Source organism: Macaca nemestrina, chromosome 5 (assembly GCF_043159975.1).
Source record: "Macaca nemestrina isolate mMacNem1 chromosome 5, mMacNem.hap1, whole genome shotgun sequence".
Classification (NCBI taxonomy): Eukaryota; Metazoa; Chordata; class Mammalia; order Primates; family Cercopithecidae; genus Macaca; species Macaca nemestrina.
The window spans coordinates 182,286,810-182,304,275 of record NC_092129.1 but is presented as its reverse complement, the minus strand read 5'-3'; the positions used below and the strand labels follow the sequence as shown (position 1 = coordinate 182,304,275).

Here is a 17,466-nt window from a genome sequence, read left to right as displayed (position 1 = left end):
GAAATTGATTCTTAGTCTGAAGCCGAGGCACTTGAGTAAAGTTTTTTCAAAATTCCCACTTGACAATTTAGGTTCTGCCTACTTGTGAATTGCCTGCTTAAAAGAACAGTTACAAAGACTCTGTCTAGTATAAATTAAAGACCCAAAAGTATAGACTATGTTCTTTGGTTAATCCTATGTCAACAACTAGATGCTTTCTTAGGTTCTTTACTTCAGAAATTCTGGGATTCTCTGGATTGCAACAGGATCTTGCTGTGAGTGTAAGCTGCCCTCCTTTTGAGAGGGGCCCAGTAGTCACTGAGTGGGATTCTTGTGTGGTTGCTTTTCTCCAAGGACAATCTGTACTCCAGAAGGTAAAAGGTGTCCATCTGCGTGTGGTGCTGGCTACAGCCACCCCAAAACCTCCCGGAGACTCTCCCTCTGGGGACAAGACTGGGAAGAGTCTTCTGCTCGCTCCTTCCACACGCAGGGACGGCACGGCAATGGCCCCATGGGCGAGTCAGTAGGCGCGAGGTGAGGGTCACATGGTCACCACGATGGAAGTGATACAGTGCTTATCCAACAAGACGGCATCAGAGAAGCATCCTGATTTTCTTTTCTCACGGCTGCCCCCTTCAGGATTCCGTAACCATAGTTACGAACAGTGGTTTTTAAATATGTGGTTCCATGTATAAGAAAGCAAACTCTTGATCAAGATCCAGAATCCCACTGCGGTGTTCACTATTGCAGGGCTAGCGTGAAATGAGACCTGAAACGTGGCTCATCCGAGATGAGGTGTGCTGTGAAGTATAAAATGTACACCAGATTCTGAAGACTTCATACAGAAAAAGGAAGGTAAAATGTTTCAATAATTTTTTAATATTTTTACATGTTTAACTAATATTTGGGATTTATTGACTTATATAAAAATATTCTTAAAATTACTGCTACTTTATTTTTTATAGTGTAATAATCACTGAAAATTTAAAATTATATACCGTATGGCATGCATGTATAGCTTGAATTTTACTTCTATCAGGTAGCACTTTCTATAGTATTTTTTATCCTGGTATGTTTAAAAAAAAAAAAAGATGTTAGCTTAAGCTCAGAATAATAAATGAAACTGAAAAAAAAGATACTGGGCTTTATAAATAATTTGTTTCACTTAGGGATTGTACAATGTTAAAACACAAAATCATACCCTGTCACAGAACACTACATTTTGTTAGCAGATATATTTAAAAACAACATAAACTTTATACTAGATGGTAAATAATGCTGTATGGAAAAAGATGATACCATATTCTCAGTTTCTAAATCTTAACCTATGTTGAACTCCAGCCCCCTCCCTTTGAATATAAGGAAAGTAAGATTTGGAACGGTTAAGTGATTGTACGAGGCTGGACAGCAGCATGAAAAGGCTGAGGACCCAACATAGAGCACAACAGATGCTTTGCACATACACGAGGCTCTTTTGATCCCGGCGTACAGTCACCGTCCTCACCACAAAAAGCCTCAGTATGAGGAATGTGTAGGGGTAAGATTTAATATTCCATTTAGAGATAAATTCCACAAGTATATCTATATCTATATCTAGACATATTGTTAATAAAAACAAGTGATAAGGCTAATGCCCTCTAGGAAATGGATCATAGGGGTTTTTCTCTGAATGAGTTAAGCATTGACTTTCTAAAAATTGCTGTTAAAAACCTGGCATTGTGTTTTTAAGAAAAATCTCTGGAAGTTCTGGAAAAATGGCAATTAATTAATTAAATTTATCACTAAAAAGTTCACTTCACTTCCCAAGGCGGTCTGATGCAAAATCTGTTCCCACAGCTTAGACCCTACAGTCAGGGAAAGATGGAGGGTCTAGTTCTAAAGCATTTCCAAAGCAAAGAAAACAGCAATGTGTACCATATATTTGATGTGGGTAATAGACAGGGCCATCCAAGAGTAACGTTTCTAAAAGTAATAAGCTTTCCCTACATACTGATCTGCGTAACCAGAGCTGGGGAAACTGTCTCCAGGGACATGCTAATGTCTCCCAAAGAAGGGCAGTCAGAAAGTTCAGCTGTTCTATCTTTGGACCATTAATACTGTATGTTGAGTCAGGCTACATCCCAAAACACCTACAACTGAAAAGTAATTCTTCTCAAATGAAAACTGGCATATTAAGTGTACCCTCTGGGTTTGGGGAATGTTTCCCATCCCAAAATAAATTTTTAAGCACAAAGAGACAGTTAGAAATGGTCACTCTGCTGATAACCATGCTTTATTCAGTAATCTGTCAAACAGGAAAAAAATGGCAGAAAAAAAACAGACGCTTATATTTTAATTTCCTTGTGCCTATTCCTTCCCCTATTAAAAAAAAAAAAAAAAAAAAACGTGGAATTTGTCAAAAGAACGAACAGCAATCATGAGAGCATGATGTGCCTTCCACGCCGCACGGGCTAGTTTTCAAGGGAAAAGAATTACAGCAGAGAGAGGATGTTGCCACACACATATAATAACGGTATGAACCATTCTGACTTGCAACATAAATTGAACCATTGAAGGATTTAAATGTTCCTCATTAACTTTTATTAGCCTCAATTTTTAACTTTTTTCCTTCCTCTTAAAATTAAAACTGAGCATTCCCTTCAACTTTGCACACCTTCAAGCAACATCCCGACTACGCAAGGTCTTCGAGGGACCACGAACCACTCTGTAGGGGAAAAGCACCTCCAAAAACCAAATCCCCTAGTATAGAGTTTTTTTCAATGTCTCTAAAGTCTTCATAAAAAATTATAGGCCTGAGGCTACATTTGAGGACTTTTTCAAACTAAGGAGAAGAACAAAATATTTCATAATCTTATCGTTTTAGAATCTACCATTTCTGATCACTAAAAATAAGTGATCTTGGCCGGACATGGTGGCTCACTTCTGTAATCCCAGCACTTTGGGAGGCCGAGGCGGGTGGATCAGCTGAGGTCAGAAGTTTGAGACCAGCCTGGCCAACATAGTGAAACTCTGTCTCTACTAAAAATACAAAAATTAGCCAGTTGTGGTGGTGTGCGCTTGTAATCCTAGCTACTCGGGAGGCTGAGGCACGATAATGAGTTGAACCCAGGAGGCAGAGATTGCAGTGAGCCAAGATCACGCCACTGCACTCCAGCCTGGGCAACAGAGTGCAACTTTGTCCAATAAAATAAAATAAAATAAAATAAATAAGTGATCTAATCAAAGGATTGTGGGGAGCACTACATCTTTTTAGAGTTCTTTCTATGTAACAGCCAACAGGTTAAACACTTTGCATTATCTTACACAGTAAAATTTGAAAGCTTTAAATACAAACAGTTATAAAACACAGTTTTAACCAAATGTGAAATGTAATGCCTACTGGGTGATGAATGTGATACCCCACCTTCCCTCAAAAAAAGAAAAAGAAAATCCTCTGGGGTCTTCCTCTTTCCACAGCCTGTGGATCTCAATTACCCGTGGGATGTGCACAGACCAAAAACAAAAGAGAAAAAGAAAAAAAAAGAAATACACATATACAAACAAAATCTTTTGGGGACTGTTTCTAAAAACAGAGATTTAGAAAGCAGTATTTCACAAAGTGAAAAATAAGTGCACACTTGGTCAGAAAATTTTCAAAATCTGTAGAATATTACAACATAAAAATACAGAATTTCAACCTCATGCACGCACCCCTCTGAAAATGTGCCCAGTGACCAGCTGGGATTCTCTGTGTGTACCGCAAGCCCAAAGCAGTATTACACATTGCCCTTCAGGATGAGACTGACTGAACTTACCTCTGCCACACAAACTATAAACTGAATGTCACATCCTTTAGTTATGTAATTTGCTCATTGTTTATTGTTACCTTACTCCTTCATTGTTGAAGAAAACTAGTTATTAATAACTGACCCTTTAAGAAAATTTGCATGTGGTAAAAATGTCTGGATTATATCCTCAGTTGCCTCAGTTTGCTGCCAAGGAAATATGGTAGCCAAGTATCTAAAAGATGTTTTTAGAAGCAAGTTTTCTTCCTCAAAGAATAGAAGGGTGTGATTTGTTTTAAAAGACCATATTCCAGTTACAGGAAAAAAAAATGCTACGTCAAAAATGACAATAATATGCACTTTTTCACCTTGGAAACTCTAGACTTGAAAGAAGCCCATAGTGTAACTTTTCCATCACTCCAGCTGAATTCTAAGACCACCAGTGAAACAGCACCACTCAGAAAACCACAGGGCGGCCTTGCTAGAATACACATGTAGTTGCTGAGGAACAGGAAACGACGCCAGATGGTTCTGCTGAGGGAAGCACTTTTTTTCTCTATAAAACCAAAAAAGTACTAATAGGTCAAACATAAAAATGCAGATATGGTAAAGCGGAAAGCTAACAGGAAGATTTATGTAAATAAGGCAAGCTTAAGTTTGCATTATGTTCCCATCTACATCAGTGAATGGATGTAGCGGGGGAAAGGAAAAAATAATACAGTACATCCATCCTACAGATCTTTTTGTTGATGGGAAAAATGCTACTAGCAATCCCATTTAGGCACTGCTGCTAAACTGTGGGAGCCAAAAGCCAGCCTCTGATTTGTATTACATAGAACGTGTGTGAATCATCACGAAAGAGGTTTTTTGTAATTTTTTTTGTTTTGCTTTTTGTTTTTTTTAATTAAGAGAACCTTTAGGCCGGCGCGGTGGCTCACGTCTGTAATCCCAGAACTTTAGGAGGCCGAGGTGGGCGGATCATGAGGTCAGGAGATCAAGACCGTCCTGGTTAACACGGTGAAACCCCGTCTCTACTAAAAATACAAAAAATTAGCCAGGCATGGTGACAGGCACCTGTAGTCCCAGCTACTTGGGAGGCTGAGGCAGGAGAATGGCGTGAACCCGGGAGGCGGAGCTTGCGGTGAGCCGAGATCGCGCCACTGCACTCCAGCCTGGGCGACAGAGAGAGACTCCGTCTCAAAAAAAAAGACAGAGAGAGAACCTTTAAATACAGTCTGAAGTAACTATAACCTATACTCTGGCTTCTTACACATCTGGTTTAATGTAGTTATTCACAGTCTCATGAAGTCCCAATGCAGGGTGACACGTGACACCTGAGACTATTTCCAGGGAAGATCCCTGTGCTCCAAGTTCCCAAGGTGCATCCCTAACAATGTCAAAGGCAGAACTGCAGCAGGCACTGGGCCTTAGTCTTGTGTCTCCCAAGGATTTGGATGGCAAATTCTGGATCCTCTCGTGTCACACCCAACTGCCCACCCTTCTTGACTGGAGTCTGCAAAGCTCAACACCCAGTCACTGAGCCCCCTGAAGCAGAGCAGTGTGGTCACGCGCACAGCTCTGATGAGTGCGGTGCTAGGGCCTCTCCCACACAGGCCCCGCCTCCTGCTTAGGCCTGGGCAGAAGTCTGCAAGGTTGCCATGACCTTGGGATGGTGAGGATACCTCAGGAGGTCTGCAAGTCAGGCAGCGGCCGGCCACTGCCCACCCTGGGCTCCAGTTACAGTAGGAGCTGGCATCCACTAAAGGGAGAGCAGCACGGAGGCCTCGCATGCCTCAGACCTCGAGCCATCCACTGTATCTGCAGAGAATGTGTGTCCCCACAGAGCCAGTGGTTTTGCTTTTCCCATAAAGAAGCTGGACACTTGGATTTGAGGCTGAGTTGGTTTGACTCAGTTCAATCTCAGGTAGTTGAGCACCGGGGTTCAAGACGCTGTGAGAGATGCCAAGGGCCAGACGCAAGCGTGTCAGCCAGGCCCTGGCAGGGGCTCGCAGGGCTGAGAATAAAGCACTGCAGAAGAAGCGGGAAACGGCCAGTTCTTCAGTGAAGTGGCCAGGAGAGCAGGGCGCCTGAGGAGGGCATCTGCAGAGACAGCTGAGTGCTGGGCCTGAGCAGGGCAGGACTCCAAGGGCAAGCAGGGGCAGCCCAGGGCTGGCACAGTGCAGGGCCAGCAGCTCCAGGGGAGGACGCCGGGGCCCTGCCCAGGGCCGAGAATGCATGCTCCAGACAGTGGCCTTTATTCCGTGGTGGAGATGTTGATGGTTTTAAGTTGAAATATGACAGTATCTGTATCTCAGAAAGGCGACTCTGGCAGCCATGTGGGAGGCAGAGAGAGCATCGCAGTGCAGGACACAGCCAGCACGAGGGTCGGCCGGATGAACGCGCCTGATCTGGGCCAAACTCAGGAAGCTTCTCTCTCTCCACCTTATTTTTTTCCCTCTAATGAGAAAAATATGAGAATAGCACCTATCTTACCAGACTGCTGTGAAAGTAAGCTTGTAAAAGTGTCCAGTAGTTCATGCATTTTCAGTATGTAGTAAGGTTTTCAAAATAAAGGCTAAATGGGTATTTTAATTAATGGTTTCAGGCTCAAGGAAGACTTCTTCTTTAAAATAACAACTGACCATTAGAGCTGTTCATAAAGAAAGGGGCCATACTGGGAGATGGCGACACCTTCCTCATTCGGATCTGCCCAGCCACTGCTTATGCAGCTTCGCAGGTGGAAGCTAAGCTGTACCTGAAAATCTCGGCATTCTTACTGGTGTAAAAACTGTCTTTAAACGTTTTCAATATACAATCGTAGTTTTTATGGAGTTCAGCCCTTTATTCCCACGATGGTTTTGATACCCTGTTCTAGACTGACAACATGGCTGTAGGGAAAGGAAGACCAGTAGCCACCTAGGTCCAAGGTAGCATGCCCACAGCGACCAGTGCTGCTGAAACGTGAGGGTGCAGCTAAAGGAAAAGGGGGCATCTGTCAGCCACTCACCAGGCTCTACCAACCCTTCACATGCGGGGTCGGGGGTGGTTCATACTCAAGATGCTGTTGGCCCTAGCACAGATTCTCCAAAGTAAGAGTTTTTATATTGTATTCCTACCCCACAACCTGTGAAAGAAAGGGAGAGGGAGAGAAGAGGACCTAGAAGGAGGGGAAGGGAAAGGAGGGAAAGGGAAAGAGGGAAAAAGAGAAGTAGGGATAAACAGAGGGGAAGGAGAGGGAAAGAAAGAGAGAGAGACAAAAAGGGAGGGAGAACAAGAGAGAAAGCCAATCATGGCACAGTGACTTTGGAAGAATCCGACCGAAATGCTCAATAAAACCAGTGTAGTTTCTTTGAGCCCCACTGGACTGCTAACATTTGAGAGCCCAACACCACGCGCAATTAAACAAGCAAACCCACAATTCATTAGGGATGATTTTAATAGATGACTCATTAGCCAGCCAGTCAATGATGCTTTGTTTTCCCAAAGGCCCAGGCAGATGCTTAACTACAATGAAGTTTCCACTGCCACTGACAAAAGGCAATGGAATCTAAACCACCCATGCCACAGCTTCAAGCTTCTTCAGGTGTTTTTTTGAAGATAAGCATCAAATGAAATGACTTCTGTTAAACTTGTATTTCCTGTACACAAGTGGTATCTTCTTCAAATTATATGATTGTACCACTATTAAAATACTACTTACTATAAAGGAAGTCTGTTTAGGACACAGGGCCTAGCCTTTTAACATTTGGCTCCTGAGATGTTTTACAGTTTCCTTCTCACTCAGTTTCTCACACTGGGGCGGTTTCACAGTATGACTACAGATATCAGGCCAGTAGCAGAGATGCTAGTTTATATGTCATTCCTAGTGAGAGGAGTATGTTTGCTACACAATCAACACTTGAAGCCACTAAAAAACATGACTTTAAAATCTCACAAGAATGACTAAATATGCCAAAAATCAACCCAGAAACACGGCGCCGTATCATGGTAAGACACTGCCCTGAGGAGCTGGCAGGACAGGGCTGAGACCCACTGCCTGATACCAAGAGAAGACATCAGCCAAGGGCTTCTGCTTTCAATGTCAGCCTTTTCCCACGAAAATGACAAAACACAATCCGTGCTCTCCTAACCATGGTTACATACGTGTTGGGAGAATCAAATACGAAGATGTAAACGACAAAGCACTACAGGAATAGAAAAGGACAACCTTCCAGGGTTTAAAATAAGTTCTAGTGATAGATCTTTGTATTTCATTTTCAAACTTGAAATTTAAGACCCAGGCAAAACCAGCGAATAATTCTTGACTAAAGGACACACTGTAAGAAAAAACACACGAAATTATGCAGCCCTTGACATCCTCATCTCTGCCTTTTTCTGGTGAGACGAAGTAGGCACAGCTCCACTACCTTGAATGGCTATCTGTATCCTGTGGACTTGGTGACAGAATGGCCCAAGAGACAGGAGGCCAGCCAAGTCACCTTCCCGGAATGCAACCTGTACCCTCCAGCACAAGCACCCACACATTATTGCTCTGCTTTGTGAGTCAGAAGCTGGAGGACGGACCCGAGAACAGGGATATGTCGTCTGAGCATGTGGGTGATGTGTGACCAGGGAGGAAATGAAACCACACTTACAAGGGACAGAAAATGGTACTGCAGAAGGCTTTTCCTTTCTTCTTACCGCACTGTGTGCACAGATTTTCCCAGAGCCACTGTCAAATACTACATAAGAATCTTTAAGTAAAATTCTGTATATTAATATAATAAAATATACTATATTAAAAATAAAGCCCTATTATTACAAGATGACCTGCTTCTAATTTGCATGTGTTGGTGACGGGTACAGACGGGGAGACACGATAGAGAGGGGAGAAGGGAGGGATAGGAAAGTGGGAAGGTTTTCCGTAACAACAGAGCCTTCCTTGGAACTCTGGCTCTCTAGAAGAATCCTCTAACCAGTGAGATCCTTGAACACTGAGAGGAAATAGAGTGATGATCACACAAAAAGGTTTCTGAATGAGCTGATGTCGACATCATCAAGTACTCCCATGGGTACTTGGTCTTTCAAGCTAACGCTAGATTAGTGATTTTTAAGTATTGTTTTGTAAAATAGGGCCAGTTTATCCTTCTACCTTTCCATTTTTCTATCTGCTTAGATATTCTTCCTTTAAAACTAGGAATAAGGCTGGGCATGGTGGCTCACGCCTATAATCCAGCCCTTTGGGAGGCCGAGATGGACAGATCATTTGAGCTCAGGAGTTCAAGACCAGCCTGGACAACATAGGGAGGTCTTATCGCTACTAAAAAGAAAAAAAAATCAGCTGGGTGTGGTGGTACATGCCTGTAGTCCCAGCTACTCAGCAGGCTGAGGTGGGAGGGTCACTTGAGCCTGGGAGATCAAGGCTTCAGTGAGCCAAAATCATGCCACTGCACTCCAGTATGGGTGACAGAGTGAGACCTACCTCAAAATAAGCAAGTAAGTCAAAAGTAAAAATAAAGCTAGGCATAAGGTCTAATAATAGTAGACTCTAGAGAAAATCAGGAAACTGGCCGCTGTGTGAGAACATATAGACATTGCTTCCTTTCCTTTATGGTCTGCACTGAACAAGAAAGAAAGGTGCTTGCAAACGTTTTGCTGACATCAAGTAAATCCAGCACAACTCAACCTAAGTGTGGTAAGATCATATTCTGGGGGCAATGTCTTGTGCTAGCTAAAGAAAGCATCTTTTAACAGTAAAAGAAATGGAACACATTTCATATACACCAATTTCATTTTTATAATTTTATGAAGAAACGATGGGCAGGGAGATCCAATTCAGGTATTTACTGGGCATCTGGGCATCTGTATGTGCCAGGCATGTTGGGAGGGATGATTAAAGATAAAGAGGGATAGGATCCAGGTCCTGCCTTCAAGAAGCTTCCCCAAAAGAGACTGACATGAGACAGCTAACAAAGTCCTGACTGCTCCTCAGAGGTCTCCCTCACTTTTCTCTTTATAGCAAGAGCCCAACCATTCTCTCTATGAGAAAAATGGTAAAAGTGATCTCAAATATTTTACATAACTCTGAGAGGTACTTAGGGAAGCTATCCCATGGAGTAATTTCATCCCTTTCTTTGAGAACTCTACTAATAATTTCCATATGAGGCTTAGGCCAACAATGTAAAGACAATTTCTCAAAGGATTTCTCAATTTTGCCTTTACATAATTCGGCTTCTGTAAACTGTACCTGTACATAACTGGCCCTAGGAGAAGTCCAATTGTTTTTCTCTTCTAAAAGGAAAAGGAGACTTTTACTTAACTATACCCCAAATTTATCTGTTTGGGGCATATGTAGCATAGTTTCTGAAGCATCTCTAACAAGTCAAAAATCCTCTGGTAATTTGATCCCAAGAGAACAATGGCTTTTGAATATTCTTCACCTTCGATAAGGCATAGAGTAGGAGCACATGGAACAAAGTCCCCAGCCTGTATTAAACGTATTTCACCAGCAAGTCGGTGTTAAACAGCTTATGCTTACATGAGATCTGACCCATTTCCTACAGTATCCAGTCCATGTTGCCTGGTCTTACCGTTGATGCCCTGGGTCATTAGACAATCAGAGTCTAGGGGAGATCAAATCAGCACTACAAAGCCATCAATTATCCCAGCTGTATTGACGTCAACAGGTAGAAAACTGAAATAACAGATACTAAAAATACAAATGACCCAACACTCACAGAGAGGATCAAACTTTCTTCTTCACCTGAGAAAAAGGAGAAGGAGAATCTTTGTGGCATTACTGCTCTAATTCCCTCCCACAGCAGAAGCGGAAGAGGTGTCTTCCAGCAGGAAGTGAACGGGGCTGAAAATAAAACGTGTTTCTTTGCTTTTGGGAACATTCAGCTTAAAAAAGGTGTTGTTTTGTGTCCTTGGATACAAAGGCAAGATTAACATGCTTGCATTAGAGTCCCCTGAGGATGAGCCTGGGAACCGGGCGCTTGGGCTTGGGCATTCAAGTGGCCCACAAAGGGACAGAGCAGAGCCCCCAGGCTTCTCCACCAGAGCTCTGCAAAGACAAAACACGTAATTTTAGTAAATTATTTCCTGCAATAAAGGTGCTAATCAGTAGGATAAAGCCAAACAGGACTTTAGCATGCATTGAAAAACAGAGATCGGACTTTCAGCCTGTGTGTGTCTAGGAAAGAGACAGAGCAAGAGAGACAGAGTGATTAACATATGGTGTGTGTGCAAAAGACTGCCTCGATTGCAAACACGATTTGCCCTCTCCAGAGTGCATGAGTGTAAATATGAAGCGCTGAATACTGAAGATATATACCTTGTCTAAGCAAAATCATCACTAAATGTAGATGATGTCGCATCTTATAAGAGATATTTATATCTATTTCCCATGGACAGTCTTGTTATTAAAATTAAACAGTCAGTTTAGTTCATATTTTCAGATTTTCCAGACTTTCATGGAAGTCACAAAAAACTGGGAGACACCAGTGAAGGAAGAGGCAGCTGGGGAGCAGGGTAGGGAAAGAGGAAGGGCAGACCGGGCTGGGGTGGATAGAGAAAGCTCAAGGAATCTCATGGACTTGGTAAGTGTAAAAGTGAATAGCTAACCTAAGTGTGAGAAGTTCTTTAGTGTAAGAACTTTCTTACACTATTTTCCTGGGACTTTTGCTCTTAAGACTAGCACCATGACTTTCAAGTACAATGGGTCACTTCATGGTCCGCAGTGGCATAATGACACTCCACATCAACGAGCATGACTAAAGGGTGGAGTACAAGCTTCTATCTTAATGTGGTTAATTGCTACCCATTAGAACTTAAGCAGCACTTACATGAAGTTTCATAATCCTCATAATCCACGTCCACAGGCACTATACCTAACCCATTTTATATGAATATGCAACTTTATGCATTTTCATCCTCTCTCCATACATATCCTTGCCAATAACTGCTTTTCTGATTTAACATCATATGCTCAATATTATGTGGTTTAAATCAAACTGAAAATGTGATCTAAGAATGCACCCAGTCTCATGTTTCTAAATTATCTGTGAATGAAAACTCAATTCATACTGGAAATATGGGTGATATAGGTGTCTTTCATTAAACAACACTTTAAAACGGGCGCTACAGGTTCTTATTTGGGGACACAGCAGCTCCTGGGATGTCATTCCAATCAAGCAAGACCCAGCCAGATAAAACAGGCAACTGATTTTCTACATTTTTCTAACTTATTTTAAATAATACACTGAAAAGTTTACTGTTCAGGATGAAAAAAGAGGAAAAAAGAGAAATGGCGAGTTGAATTTGTTATACAGAGTTTTCCACAGCCGGATCAGGAAAATGGTTTTTTGCTTAATCTAAACATGTTATGTTTCAAAGATGTAGGAAACTGTTACAAGCTTTTCTTTTCCTATAAATAAAGCTGTTCTTTTCTCTTTATTAATCAAGGCCCTTGAACTGCCTTCCTTAAATGTTTGGTTTGTTAGAAACAACACAGAAACCACGTTCTTCTAAATACAGATAAAGGAGAGACTATTTATTTAGTTATTTCCATTTGTATTTCTTGGTGTATTTTTCAAAGAGATTGTATTAAATAGCCCCACAGAAGGCTAGAAGATTTTTTCCCACAATGGAAAACAATAACAATACCTCACTAATCAATATAAAAAGTCAAAATAAAAAATCGACAGGTATTATAACACATTCAGCAAGCAGGCCAGGGACATATTTGCCTTCCAAGAAAGAACACCTTAGGCTCCGAAGTAATAATATGGAATTAGACTCCCAAAGTGAGTAGAAATTCAACTGCTGGCCTTATTATCTAACAGTCACTTGACAAATATTCTAATAGAACAGATTTTCTAGGAAACTCTCCAGGTAAATATCCTCTGCACATAGTTACACAATGCCTTCCCCCGTGCTAGGAAGACAGGAACGATGTTGTTAAGATAGCTCTCGGCAGAGGCCTGGTTTTCCTGGACCACTGTCACTTTATGAGACAGCTACAACCTCACCATTGCTTTCTGTTAAGTAAGGCCTTACTAACAAACGGATTCAGGCACCACTAACACTTTAGACAACTGAAACACAAAAAGACACTACTGCTATATGCTACTCTCCTGCATATGAACAAACATGGTCTACTGATGGAGACAGAGGCAGGAGGCAGACAGGGGCAGGTCCCTGGTGAAGCCCCACCTTCAAACCAAAAAGCCTGAAACTCATGGCCCAAGGTGACAGCCTCTACTCCTGTTTGTCCACTCTCTCCTGAATGGTTCTTTCTCAATAATGCCTTTTTGCCCATCAAACGTTGCCTTTTTCAAAACTACCGATGGCCCGTCCTGTACCCCATCCTCTGCCTATAAAGACCCCAGTCTCAGTCAGTAGAAGCGAGAAAAGTGGTTTGACTGGAGAGAGGAGACTTGACTTCAGAGAGCGGCTGGACTTCGGAGGAGAGGCGGCTGGACTTCAGGGAAGAGCCGGCCAGACGTCGAGGGAAGACTACCTGTTTGTCCCGTCCCCTCCACAGCCAGCTCCCCTCTCTGCTGAGAGCCATTTCCAAAGCTAAAGAAAATCCTCCATTGGTGCAGTGTGGCTGTGTCCCCTTTCAAATCTCCCCTTGAATTGTAGCTCCCATAACTCCCACGTGTTGTGGGAGGGACCCAGTGGGAGACAACTGAATCGTGGGGGCGGTCTCCCCTCCTGTTCTCATGGTAGCGAATAAGTCTCACAAGAGCTGTTGGCTTTAAACGGGGAAATCCCTTTCACTTGGCTCTCATTCTCTCTCTTCCCTGCTGCCATGGAAGACATGCCTTTCGCCTTCCACCGTGATTGTGAGGCCTCCCCAGCCACGTGGAACCAACCGTGAGACCATCACACCTCCTTTCCTTTCCTTTATAAATACCCAGTCTCCAGGACGTTTTCAGCCGCAGCATGACAACAGACTAGTGCATCCGCCTTCACCATCCTTCAAGTGTCCACGCCACCTCATTCTTCCTGGACTCCAGACAAGAGCTCAGGACCCACTGAGTGCGGGTACCCAGAAAAGGCTGTTACACTGGCCCTTTGCCCTCGCTGGTGGAGGGCAGCTGCTCCACGTGATGAGGCAAAGGGCCAGCTGAGCTGATAACACACGGCTGTCCGCAGACGGCAGAGCTAAGACAGCACTGTAACACACCCTCTGGGCTTCAGGGGCACAGGCACCCCCAACCTGTGTACCACAGCAACACCCGCACGAGACTGCTCCTGCCGGTGACCAGAGCAGCTGGTCTTGCTCTCTCACGTGCATGCTCCTTCCCGCAAGGGGTTGAGCGCAGCACGCTGAGTAAATGGAGCTTGCTCCTGCCAGTGCACAGAGCAGCAGCCAGCCGGATCCCACACCCGCTCACTCATGTGCTCCCTCCCGCAAGCAGTTGAGCATGGCGGGCCAAGTAAACGGAGCACCCTGTCACAAGTCCAATGAAAGGGTCGTGAAAAATCTGACATCAAAGGTGATGTTGCAACAAGCACACTTCCCTTAAATAAGATCTCAAAGTTTAAATGACATCTGATGCCTCCAGATTTGTGTCACATAGAATACAAAATGCTAGTAGAAGATGGACAGATAGGAAAGAAAGGACTGGGCAGCAGTGGGCAATTCTCCCAGCTCTGTCTATAACCTATGTACCCTGCCAGAGGCTCCTCACCCTCCCCAGGTCTCTGCATTAGCTGAGAACTGAGAGCTGGAATGAAGGTGAATTCATTCTGAGGACACGGGACAGAAGGGACTGGAGACCTGACTGCATACTTTCCCCAAACACACCCTTTGCTTCTTTACCTGATACAGCCAATAGCACAGGTTCAGCAAGATCTGATAGCTATCTCAGCCAGTTTCTTACCTTTAAAATCTATAAAAAGTCTTCAAAAGTTTCCAGTATGTAACAAGCACCTAACATTTGGCAATTACATTTATTTCTAAAAGCCGTTTTGTTATTATTCAGTCTGTGCTCACTGTCCCCTGCCACCTCCACACACAAAAAAGGATGCAGGTATATGATGTTAAATTCTGCTGAATTTCAGCGCTCACCCCGAACGATCTTCACGTCCTCTGGATTACCAGTAGGACCTTTCTGCAGCATCTGTGGGATTCGCTGTAGCAGGAAAACCTCTTGCCACTTTATACATGGCTTTTACTGAGTCCTGGAAAGAGGATGGACTTAGGTCTCTTGATTCACCCTGTCTCCCAAGAGCAAGGGGCCTTTTTTGTGGGCGGTAAGAGCCTTAAGATACTCTGGCCCAGCTCCTACCAATTAGCTTATCAGTCAATATGTTCTGGCTATAGTTGTGTTTCACATACTTTTATCAACGTGGGACCTCAGTGGGACCACACGCTGTCATTTGTAGCAACCAGAACAGTGACCATGGCAGGTACTCAATAGAATATATGCTGAACGAACAATGCCACCCTGAGAAGTCAGAGGTTCTCTCCCTTGCTGTTTTCAGCCACCACTGCTATAATCCTGACTGCTGGACACTGGTTGAAAATGGCATGCATTGCCACTAGAGTGTTTCTTGTGAAGCTGCTTGAGCCTAGATGGAGGGAGGTGGGCATAAAAGCAGGTTGTAGAGGGGTCAGGTAAATACTTAAGATAAAAATATTTTAAAAGTTTGAACTGCTATCTATATCCCATAAAATGCAAATTTTTAGTAACTTGTGTTTGTGCAAATTGTTTATAGCTGTAAGCCATTAGCACTGCAGTAATTACTTAAATAGTAATTTTTGCTCAAAATGCAACAGTAATTGTAGACATTAATTACAGAATTTGGGTGGTATGTGGGTATTTGAGGTAAAATTTATTCAATTATTCTCTATGTTTAAAAAGTTTTACAATAAAATACTGGAAAAGATCTAACTGCCTATGACTTTATTCAGAAGTACAATATCATTTAATATAGCTGTATATATTTTTTCTTCAAGCTGAAATACTTCTTACTCATTTAAGTAACTTTGAAGACATCTTGATCTAGGAAGCAAGACTACAGGTGGATGAAAATGAATTGGAATCAGCAACAAGTAAGGACTTTTTATAAATCGTTGCGAAAATTTTTACTAGTCAGAGGTAAGCTTTATTCATATATGTATAGCGCACTGATGCTAATTTTTTACAGGGTTTATATTCTGTCCTTTATACAGATGGAAAAATCAAGATAAAGCAGCTTGTCTAAGCTGAGAAACAATCTACTTGCACAGCAGGGATCACCAGCACCCACCTCACAACAGGAGGAGAAAATGCTCTCTGCTCTTCATTACAGAAATTCACTGATAAGTAAAAAAGTGTCAGTCACTTCATCTAAAAGTTTACTAAAATTTTTGCGTATAAAAGAGAGGGGTTGTGATACGGAAGAGGGGCAGGGAAGTGCCGGGAGGAGAAGGGCAGGTCCCTGGTAAGGGCTCCACCCCGGGGCCTATGCCCACGGACTAGGTGAGGACAGGCACTCCTGCCTTCACGTCCAAATGTTGCATTTCCCCAAGACCACCCTGGCCCACCACACCCCCATGCTGTGCCTATAAAAACCCCGAGACTCTAGCAGGCAGAGACACAAGCGGCTGGACATCCAGAGGAACACACAAGCAGCTGGATGTTGAGAGAATGTCAAGAGGTACCAACAGGCACCAGTACACCAGCAGTCCACAGACCGGTGGAAGTATGCGGGGTTTGGCCGGGGCGGAGAGAGGAGAGCTCCGGCCACTGAGAGACCCGACTCCAGGGGAAAACCACCTTCCCACTCCACCTCCCTTCTGGCTCCCCCATCTGCTGAGAGCCACTTCCACTCAATAAAACCTTGTACTTTTTCTCCAAGCCCACGTGTGATCTGATTCTTCCAGTATACCAAAACAAGAACCTCAGGATACAGAAAGCGCTCTGTCCTGGAGATAAGGAGTCTAACTGAGCTAACACAAGCCACCCATGGACGGCTAAGCTGAAAGCGCGCCCTGTAACGCATGCGCGCTGGGGCTTCAGCTGTCAACATCACCTCTAGACACTGCCGCAGGGTGGGAGCCGCACAACCTGCCCATCTGCATGCTCCCCCGAGAGGTCTGAGCAGTGGGGCACGAATGAAGCAGGCCACACCCCATCACACGCTCTGCGAGGTGGATAAGGGAACTCTTCCCATTTCAACTGTATAATTAAAATGTGTGTAAATGAGACGGTAATAGGACTTGTTTGATCTACATTTGCAAACACTTCTTTATTCTAAAGTTGATTTCAGTGTCAGGGTGCATATGTGTTTTAAACAAACAATACCTCTCCTTTTTCATTTTTATGGCTGCTGACTTTAATTTTGGCAACAAATTCACTTTTAGTCATAAATCTCTGAAGTCACCTTATGTTAATACATTTAAAATTGCAAGGAATGATAATATTTCTTAAAATGGAGAGTACCAAGCTATAAATTCTTACTTAATAATCGTACCTTTTCAAAAACCAAGAAATTTAAACTTTGATCAGAACACATAAATGAGAACTATAAAATGCTTCCTACATCATCAACATATTAGAAACCCAGGAGAGTCCTTAGTACACAAGACCCAGTTGTATTATGGAACCAATCAAGACTTGGATGGCAAGGAGAATGACCTAACATTTCTATCTGTCTCTCCATGGAATCCAACCATTCCAAATTTTTATTTAAAGGGTAGAGTGTTTATGTATTTTTATTCAAAGGCTGGAGTGTTGTGTGAATA

General features: G+C 43.1%; 1 protein-coding gene and 1 long non-coding RNA gene across 5 annotated transcripts in view; one reads left to right on the top strand and one right to left on the bottom strand.

The window, feature by feature from the left end:
* Positions 1-17,466, bottom strand: part of LOC105487306 (GDP-mannose 4,6-dehydratase) — a 635,071-nt gene that overhangs the window by 306,695 nt on the left and 310,910 nt on the right. The window lies entirely within an intron of this gene.
* On the top strand, positions 699-16,052 carry LOC112427661 (uncharacterized). 2 transcript variants are annotated; one of them, XR_011624134.1, is made up of 3 exons: positions 699-834; positions 15,697-15,792; positions 15,913-16,052. It is a non-coding gene; the product is annotated as an uncharacterized lncRNA (long non-coding RNA). The 2 variants fall into 2 exon arrangements; XR_003019361.2 differs by having other exon boundaries at positions 15,888-16,019.